Raw genomic sequence first — 10,765 nt, forward strand, 5'->3', positions numbered from 1 at the left:
GCGGCGGCGGCGGCGGCGGCGCTGGCGGCGGCGGGCGCGGGGCGAGCGCGCCGAGGGGGCGGAGGAGTTACCGTGGGTTTGTTTACGCATTGCTGCCCGGCTCGGGGCACAGCCCGCACTCCCTGATTGGACACAAACTGGGGCACAGCCTCTCGCAGCCGCCCGCCAGGCCTCCTCGAGCCGCCGCCGCGCAGCTCCCGGAGCGCCCTGCCGGGCACGGCCCACGGCAGTGCCCAGGCCTGGAGGGGACGAGCCGCGGCGGCTGCCCCGGGCAGGCGTGGAGCCAAGCGTTCGATTGGGGCTCGCAATCGCCCACCTGTAGTGGCCCGACCTTGGCAAGGAGAAATTCGAAACTTCTCAGGCTGGAGACTTCGAATTGTACAGCCGCTGAGGGGGCACCTTCTCCCCAAAGACGGAGTAAGAGTGCCCTTGAACAGATGGAAGGCAGCTCGAACGTCAGTATGCCTCCCTGGCGATGGTCAAGTCCAGGCTTCCCGTATAAGCTGCCCTCCACCCCAGAGCTCGCAGTTTCTTTTCCTGCCTCCAGCTTCTTTGCTTCTAATCACAAAGTCCCCCCACCCCTCTGCCACCCCACCAGAAGTGACCTTGCCGCCCTGATGCTGAAGATCCTCCAATGACTCACCATGGCCTCAAGCCTTAATGCCTCATTCTCAGAGTCCTCAATAGCTGGGCCTCCATTTTTCAGTTTCCTCTCCACTTCCCTACCCTCACCCCAAAGCCTCCGTTTACAGACAACACCTGAAATGTGTCTGCCCTTTGACACTTGATTTTGATGCTGCTCTGTTCTCTGCCAGAAAACCCCTTAGCTGCCTCCACCTGTCAAACTTTCTTGGACACAGCTCCTGTAGCCATTTCCTTCCATCTCTCTGCAGTCTTCCTGCTCCCCCAGGCAGAATCCCCCCTTGTGGCTGGCATCATTCTGACTTGGGGGTCAATTGTGTGCCTGTGCTGTATCCTCTCTGATCTGTGGATTCCTTGAAGAGGAGTCTGCTTTTAACAGAGCTCTGGGGATGGGAGACACGAAAGCTGTAAGACTAGTATTGCCTCCGAGTGTCTGTAGCTCTGGTGGGATTGGAAAAGTTCAGGAGTCTTTATCAAGAGGGTCTCCTGATAGGTCCACAAACCTCATCTTGAAAAAAGCAAACACTTCCAAAAACTGAGCATGCCCTCCATTTTTCCTGCGTCTCTATATCTCTTCCCTACCACACCTAGCTATGTGCCCTCCGTACTCATAATGGGCACTTAAGTAACCCTTGAGGAATAAAATTGAATTCTACAGAGATGTTCCTTAAGCCAAGGCTGGCGGTGATCAAAGAGAATAGAGTAAATAATGAAAAAATAGACATGAACCCAGTCATTTTACAGCTAATTCCTAGGCTAAAAGCCCTCCACCCTGTTAGGTAGTGTGGATTTGTCGCTGTCTGATCAAACACTAAAGTAGACCCTGACCCTTCTTGACTCCTGGGACTGCTAGATTTTTTTCTCTGATGCGCTGCTTGCAGTCCCATTAGGAAAAGTGTCTTTAAACTCTGCAAGTGAATCCAAGTGAAAGTGAAGTTTTCTTTCCCAAGTGATTCCATAGCAACAATTTAATGCAGCAAATTAGTTACAAGTGTTGAAAGAACTGGAAGTTCAACTAGGGTAAGGTGAGGCAATCCTGAGGTTAGCCATTGCTGGACATGCCTTCTCCCCTGAGAAGTTTCCCTCAGGAAGGGACAAAGCCAGGAGACAGCCAGAACCCTGAAGGGCTTGTCCAATAGGAGTTGGAGCCACAAAGGAAGTGCAACTACTGCGGAAGACATCTTCCAAAGTAGGGGATGGGAGTCCCCCTGGCTTCTCCCTTCCTCCCACCCTCCAGGGCCACCCAGTGGTGGAAAGCAGGAGAAGCCAGTGGACAAGATGACAGAGGGCAGGGGTCAGAATTCCTACAGAATATGTGAGAGCAGCAAAAGGAGGATCTGAGAGCCCCGCGGCGGCAAATGACTGGCACCTGGGCTTGGGTGCTGCTGCACTTGGTTACCTCTTCCTTTAGGCCGCATTCCGCAGTGCAGCAGGAACTTTCTCTTCCTGAGTCCTAGAATTCTCCCCTTCTTACTTGTCCCTCTTTGCCCTTCTGCTTCCATTACCCTTCTATCCTCTTCTTCGCCGTCACTCCCTTACATTTCTTTTTTCTCTCTTGTCTTGTGTACTCTGGCTCTCGTTTTTCCTTTGTGTTCCCATATATCTCCTCCTGACTTCTTTTTCCCCCAGAGTCTCTTTCTCCCCTCTTCTTGTCCTACTCCTCCCTGGGCAGGATGGCAACTTTCTTCAGCATGAAGGAGGTGACCAGGTTCCTATGGAAGGAAGAGATTAGGAACTATCATGTTGCTGCCCTTCCAGAGAGTGTACTAGATATTTTACATGCATTATCTCATTTAATCTTCATCTCCTACTAGCTGGGCAACATTTAATATAATCTGGTGGCTTTGCTATTGCCTGTCACAAGGAAGGCTTTGTGCTGGTCATCAACAACACTGCTGACAGTTCTCTTACTTTTCATGGTTCCCTGCACCCTTTCTTCTTCTTATCCTACATCTTTTCCTTTCATTTGCACAGATACTTCACCCCAATCTCAACCCCCAACAGTCTAATACATCCCCACTTTAAATCTCCAAAGACTGAGAATAGCTATTTAGAGGAGGTGGCATTTCAGCTGTTACTTGAAGGATGGATAGATTTTCAATAGATGGAAATGGAGGAAGGGTATTCTTGGTGGACGGTAAATTATATGGTTTACCTTGATTGAAACAAGGGATAACTTGGAAATGAAGCCATATTTCAGAAACTTGTCTTCAGCTCTCAGTTCTCTGAGACTGTTCAGAAACACAGATTAACCATGAGCATATTTAATATAGGTATGGTTTATATAATTAGAATCATAGTGTTTAAAGCCAGAAAGAATTTTCAACATTGTCTGGTGCAACATGTCCAGTTTTAAGTGAGGGAACTGAAGCCTAAAAGACTTAATACCTGGAATATCATAATGATTAAACATGGCCATTAGAGTTTGACTATGTGTATTCAAATCCCTACTTTAACAAATTTTAGTTTATCTGAACTTGAATTATCTGTAGTTAAGTTTCCTCATCTATAAAATAGAGAAAAACGATAGAATCTACTTAAGTGGGTTGTCATGAGAATGAAATATCATCATATGTAAAACACTCTTGCCCAGTTTGGACTGCCATAACAAACTACCATAAACTGGGTGGCTTAAACAACAAGCATTCATTTCTCATGGTTCTGGAGGCTGGAAGTATGACATCAGAGTGCCAGCATGGTCAAGGGTTGGCTGAGGGCCTTCCTTCCTCCTCTGGAGTGCTGACTTCTCATGGTATCCTTACAAAGTGAAAAGACACTGAGCCTCAGAGCTCTCTGGGGTTCCTTTTATGAGGGCAGTCATCTCATTAATGAGGACTCCACCCTCATGACTTAATTACTTCCCAAAGGCCCCACTTCCCAATACCATCACACTGAGGGGTAGGATTTCAACATATGAATTGGAGGGGAGACATGAACATTCAGTCAATTATAGACATGTTCTAGGGTGGCTGGCATATAGACAGTACTCATTAAATATAGGCAAAAAATATTATGACTTCCCGTGGCTATCCAGCTAGTAAATACCAGGACTAGAACTGGTCCCCCAAGTTTTTGTGGCCCTAATTGTATGTTCCCTGCATTATTTGAAGCTATGTCTTATGATGCTTGTTTAACACCATCTGTGAAGATACGGTGCTCCTCTAGTCTGCTGTTTAAATAAGTGCTCAGTTATCTTTCTAGCTCCAATTTCTCTACATTTCCTGCTTCCTGCGTCTGCCAGCCCTGGTTGCCCCCACCAGTCCTCAACAATCTTAGTATACTGTGAAGTTCCAGCGGAGGAAGGGAGCAGGAAAAATTATCAGTAAACCTGTATTTTATAGTCAACTGTTTAGGTTACAAGTTCTGATATAATAAACTTTTACTAATTTAAATTTCAAAGGGCCAAAAAATATTGAATTAAAGATATTCGAATTATCTGTTATTCTTCAGCCTACAGGGTGTCAACTCTACCAGCTTAAATTTTAGTAGTTCCTTAGGGGGATTCACTGGGACCAAGAAAAAGCATTGTTTGGGGTATCTAATTCTTCAACAAAGTTGTGATGGAAGAGAACAAATTTCTTTGTCCCTCCTCCATTTCTTTCTTAGTCACTGCTCCCACTTTTCAAAACTCCTCCAGCCCCATGACCTTTATGTAGTCCACTCTCTTTGCATCGTAAGCATCTTGAGGCAATGAACCACAACTTACTTGTGCTTTTAATGTCTGGAACCTAGCTCAATATCGGGAGTATAATAGGCAGCCACATGTTGTTGAACTGACTGACTTGAGCAATGCTGCACATACCAAAGGAATCCCTTCCTCCTCCCTCTTCAAATCTTTGTCTCCTCAGTTGACTGTAGCTAGTTGTCATCATGCTACCCTAATGCACCGGAAAGCATGGTAACAGCTGAATGTGAAATAAATGTGCATTTTATATTATGAAGTACATTTAAAGAGGTTTATTTTAATGGTGTAAAGCCAGGCAGTATTTTAAGAAGATCAGGAAGAATTTTTGGGGCAGCTGGACTTTCCCAACACCTTCACATCACACCACACAAACTGAAGCTTATCTCTCCTATAAATAAAGGCTACTTGACTTTCATTGTTACACATTTTACTTTAGATTTCTTAGGTTAATTGTCGACAGCCTGTATTCCACATATGGGTGTATTAAATATCCTGCCTAACTCATTTCTTAAAAGGCACCATTTGTCTTAATCTTAAAAAGTAAGTAATTGTCCCACTTCTCTCTTACTTCAAGGCAGACTGATGACCCAATACCTTGATCACTCACTGCCTCTCGAATTCCTGAAATCTACTTTCTACTTCCTCTAATTCATTTACATGCTTCCTCTAGGAAGTTGGAAGGAATCCAAAGGATTAATTCTAGATCAACTTCTCATTTTATGAAAGAGGAAACTGAGGAACAGAAATGCTAGTGGCAGAATCTCCAGTTCCCACAGCACTCTTCCCATGCACTATCCTCTTATCATGTGTCCTTAAAACACAGCTAAAAGTGAACTTTCCATTGTCAGCTCCCCTCCTGACTTCCCTGTTTGTGCCAATCACCACCATCTATTGGGCTTTTTAGGATTAAAATGGGTGATCTTTGATGACTTCTCCTCTTTAGGCCTCTACTTCCACTTCGGGATGTCTCTCTTGCTTGTCTTTTTTGTCTGAATTGCCCCACGGTTCAGAGCATTTTCTCTTTGCAACTATTATTACAATAGGTTGCTAATGGTTTCACTGTCTCCAAATTCTTCCTCTTATAGAGTGAACCTAGCAGAAGAACCAACTTAATATTAAGTCAAAAATTTTATAGTTGTAGTAAAATGGTGCCATTTTGCTGTATAAAATCAAATTCGACTTGCATTCAGACTACCAATAAAATATCAGTTTATATTATCAAGCCTTTCTGGTTCTCAAATATATAGTAATAACTAGCTATGTGATCTTGGGCCCATTTAAATTCTATGGACTGCAATGTCCTCAGTCTGTTAACTGGTGATATTGTTAGTATATGTGCCTAACCCAAAGGGTTGTTTGAAAATTAAATGGGATAACAAATGTAAAGTACTTAATAGTAATAGTTGCAATAACTATTTGTTGAGGTCTTACTATTGACCAGACATTAGTCTAAGCTGTTTAAGTGAATTATGTCACATCAACCCTACAACATGGATACCATTATTGTTTCTAGATGAGAAAACTGAGGCCCAGAGAAGTTTAAAAACTTGCTTAAGGTCAACTAGCTAAGAAGTGGCTAAACCAGAATTCAAAACTGGGCAGTCATACCTGGACAAACCTGTCCACCAGTCTATTACTTGGAAATAACTTAGTATATAGTAGTTAATGTGTTATTTATTATTATTATTACCACTTTAAAGAGAGGAGTAAACCATTTTTCTGCTTTCCTTTAAGATATGTTTCTGCAGTTGAGCCTTAGCATCATTTTTGGAAGAGATGGATAATTCTTGATAATTAAATGTGCTGGGTACCACTTGTTTCTGCTTCCCAAAGAAAGGCAGGAAGGATGGTTAGGGGTTCTTGCACTGCCTGGACCTTGTAATCATCCTGGTCCTCCCCATCTCCACTTTGCCTTTTATAATATCCTTAATATTATAAAATGGGAATGACACAGGCAATCTCTGACTTAGGCATAGTTCATAGTGACAGACCAAAGATTTATTCTATGATTGCCCCTTATAGTTCCTTTAGGGCTTTCTCATGGATAGAACTAGAAAATTCTCTGTGTGTTGCTCTGCTTATTCTACCTCAGACATTTCTGCCGCAGAAGACAATTTAAGAAAGGGAATCTCCCCAGTGGCTTCCCAGCAAATAATTCTTTTGGTTCCTACTATAGTTATTTTATTTCTTGCCCTTAGGGTATCTTTTGCACCATGATCATCAAATGGTCTTATCTAACCATCTTCTGCCTGCTGATGATGCTCAAAATAGAATAAAATGCCTTATTACTGGTTTTAAAGTTCATTTCCAGGTGCCCATGAATTATTATATTTCTGCCTTGTATGTGGCACACCATACCCTCCCTGTTCCTTTCCTTTCCTCAATGGTATGTTTTTCCCTGAGCATCTAGCTGTTTATATTTGAACATCTAGTCTTTTGGATTCATAGGAACAATTGACCTTGCCCTTCTAATAATGAAATTTTCATAGATCCTAGAATCATAAAATGCCAACTCTGGAAGGACTTTTGTAGATAACCAAGGCCAACATATTCCTTTTCCAGTGAGGAATCAAGACTCAGAGAAGCCAAGGATCAGGTGCAAGCTATAAAGCCTATGATAGAGGAAGCCAGAACCAGACCCAAGACATCTGCTCCATTTGTTTCTTATGAGTTGGAGTAGGAGACCTGGAAATAATGAGGAATTCACAAGTGTCTTTCCCCCAAATGTTTTAAGTTTTTGTATCAGTGGTTTTCTTAATACATTTTCAGGAGACCTAGAGGAATAGAATTCCATGATTTAAAAAATTGAGGCATAGGGAGACAAGAATTACAGAGCTGAGACTGTGTCTCTTAAGGATCATCTTTCCTTCCCAGTGGTACTTTGTACAGTGCCTTGCCCACAGCCAACCCTCAACAATGTTTATGACAATGATGCTTAAGGATGACTATGTCTCATATTTCTCTGTGTTCAGTCCTTTTCTACCATTTTGTTCTCCATAGCCCCAGCTATTTCTGTGTTTCAAGCCTTCTAGAAACCTGCCTCATCTTGTTTGGAGTTTAATGAGGGCATTGGGTATGTATTCTGTAACTGCCTTCCATAGTTATGATGATGGTAATAACTTCAAATGATTAGGGTTCTACCCTCAATCAGACATATACATTTTGAAAGCTTTCTAAACTTGAGGAAGTATGTTTCTAATATGTTACCATTTGTTGCAAAAAAGAAACATTCTCTGGTTAGAATGTTTCTAACCAGATAATGGAAATACTGGATGAAACAAAATTAAACAGCTTAATATTGATTTGTGTTTATAGGAATTTTCAGGATCTTTAGAACACTAATGTGAATCCTGAATTTCTAAGGGGGCAGGGTGATAAAATATGTAGAATTCCCCAAACATATTTGACCAGAAAATCATTTACTCATTGAACATCTTTCTAATGGGACTGTTTCAAATGATCAGATACCTTTCCCTAGGGCTTGTTTCCTTCTGAGTAATGACTAAGACGGCGCCTCTTCTCATTATTTATCATTTCAGGACAGATGCTGTTATTTCTCAGCCCGAATTTCTGTTATTTCTTATCCTGATTTTCTCTAACCATAAGCTGTTTAACTCTGACCTCATATGTGAGCTGCTCAGTTCCCATAATCATCTCAGCTGTCCTGTTCTAATCTATAGTTTTCAAGGTGCAGAATCAAAAAAAAGTTAATGATAATTACAGTGATGACAACTAATATTTATTGAGTTTGTGCTGTGGACCAGACATTGAGCTAACACGTGTTATAACATCCTACTTAATTGTCACCACAGCCCTATGAGGCAGTTATTAATATTTTCATTTTACACATGAGGAACCTGAAGAGAGCTTATGTAACTTCCCCCAAGAAAGTGGCATGTGGAGGAATTGGAGCTGGGTTTTTAACCTGTGTTCAACTTTTACTTCATACCTGGCATTGCCCTTTCAGTGCTAGTTCTCTCTCTCTCTTTCTGTCTCTCTGTCTCTCTCTCTATATGTATATTTTTTTTTCTTGTTTTTTTTTTTTGAGATGGAGTCTCGCTCAGTTGCCCAGGCTGGGGTGCAGTGGTGCGATCTCAACTCACTGCAAGCTCTGCCTCCCGGGTTCACACCATTCTCCTGCCTCAGCCTCCCCAGTAGCTGGGACTACAGGCGCCCGCCACTATGCCCGGCTAATTTTTGTGTGTGTGTGTGTGTGTGTCTGTTTAGTAAAGACGGGGTTTCACCGTGTTAGCCAGGATGGTCTCCATCTCCTGACCTCGTGATCTGCCCGTCTTGCCCTCCCAAAGTGCTGGGATTACAGGCGTGAGTCACCGTGCCCAGTTATTGTTTTTTTAATTAAGTAAAAATCTGCTGCCTTTCCAAGCAGAATCCTTTTAAAAGCAAAGGGCCCGTGGTCCAGCCTTCAGTTCACTCTTTTGTGCTTGGCACAGCACTTGGCATTCTGTAGCAAATACTCCTTTGGAAAGAGAGATTTAGCAACTTGCCAAAATCATTCAGGTAGTAAATGATAGACCCACGTTTTGAACACATACCCTGCTCATTACACCCTCTCATGGAGTTCTCATCAGCACCACACTCAGTGCACCAGGTGAGTCCCCCTTCTTTTTTGAGGTCACCCCCACTCGGCTTCGGAACGTCCCAAACAGGGAGTTTTGTCCACTCCTACCCCCACGTTCATTCTGCCCTCTCCTTAACAGACAGCATCCTAAACCTGGTGAACTAAATTTACTGGTAAATGGCTAGTGGGCTAATGGCACTTTGGTGATTGTCCTTTGCTAATTTTATTGTTGTTAGGAGATGTTCTCAACCCCAGCACTTTCCATTTGGGAGCTTTTTCAGAGGTCAAAATCTCTCTATTTACAACCAAAACACCAGGCTGGCAGCGAGAGGGCGCGGTCCAGTCGTGGTACGCCCCTGGCCACTCCGCGGCACCGTTACCCCCAGGCCCTAGCCGCGGGCGCGCCCCGTTGTAGCCATTGGAGACACCACACGGTCTTTTAGGAAAGCGGGCCATTAACCCGTGTTCAGGAGAGAAACGTGGCCACCTCCCCACGGGCGGGTGCTGATCTGCGGTGGAGACCTCGTCCCCCGCAGAGAGCGACGGAAATCCCCTCGGGCCGCTGGATCTTGCATGGCTGGATGCTTTAGCGACCGTATCTCCCTTCATGACCTTGGCCTCTGTGACAGGCAGGCACAGCAGCTGCCCCAACATCCCGGTCAGCTGGAGCCTGTTTTCCTGACATGGGTTTTCTCTAAACTTCATGTCAGATTGGAAGCGCACTGCTGAGAAGTCCCACGAAAAGGCCCGGACATCTCAGTACCCTGGCTCCAAGGGGGAGCGAAGCCTGGTTCCCCATGAGGAAGTGAGCTGGCTGGCCGAGTGACGAGAGTAATGCCCCTCGAGTACACTGCCAGCTCTGTCTTGGACGGGCCCGTGTGGGCAGACCCTCAAGTGGGTGAAAGGAACTTCTCTCCTAAGTTTAACGAAAAGGATGGGCATGTGGAGAGAAGGACCCAGCATGGCTTGTATGAGATTGAGAAAGGTAGACTTAGAACTCCTGCACGTCAGACAGGACTGGTTGGCCCAGGGCTTTTGGGGTGTTGAGGCTCCAATCATGCTGCAGATCCCATCTTAACCAGATGGAAAAGGGATAGCAAGGGAAACTAAATTACCCACCCTATTTCTGGGAAAAATATCCTGCAATTTGTAGCCATCAAAAGGAAGGACTGTGGAGAATAGGCAATCCCAGGGTGGGTGGTGGATCCAGGAGAGAAAATTAGTGCTACATGGGAGAGAGAATTTGGCTAGGAAGCCTTGAAGTCTTTATAGAAATCTAGAGAAGAAATGCAGGAGTTGAAGAGACAATTGCACAAATTCTTCAGCCAGGAACATTTTGTGGTCTATAAAGGCTACATGGACGATTCTCGGAACACAGATAACTCCTGGATAGAGACAGAGGCTGTGAACTACCATGATGAAACTGGTGAAATAACGGACCATCTTCCTCTGGAAGCTGGCAATGATGCCAAGAAAGTGAAATGGGTGGACATTAATGATAAATTTGAGCTTTATGCCAGCTACTCCCAATTTATTCAACTTGTGTCTGAGAAACAAGGTGCCCACTGGAGTGAGGACATGTATCCTGATTGCCAGGGATAGTGGCTTGGAGTCTCGTGTGAGCCAAAGGCCTTCAAATGATCAAGAGTGGATAAGAGGCAAACAGCACATAACTCCCACTAAATAGGATAGGGAGGGTCACCTATTTAGTGATTAATTCCAAAACTGTGCTGTATGAAGGCTTTGTATTAGGGAATAATATTAGACAAATATGGGGAAATGGGATCACAGAATTTTTGGCTTTCCTGTTAGAAGAATATACTCACATGCTGTATATATTGTATACATGGTTTAAGCTA

The 10,765-nt window shown here is 43.9% G+C and overlaps 1 pseudogene; it reads left to right on the forward strand.

Annotated features, from left to right (window-relative positions):
* LOC111552217 overlaps window positions 1–10,508 on the forward strand; it is an 11,570-nt pseudogene extending 1,062 nt beyond the window's left edge.
* The last annotated feature ends 257 nt before the right edge of the window (window positions 10,509–10,765 follow it).

Source organism: Piliocolobus tephrosceles, chromosome 9 (genome assembly GCF_002776525.5).
Source record: "Piliocolobus tephrosceles isolate RC106 chromosome 9, ASM277652v3, whole genome shotgun sequence".
NCBI classification, from domain to species: Eukaryota; Metazoa; Chordata; class Mammalia; order Primates; family Cercopithecidae; genus Piliocolobus; species Piliocolobus tephrosceles.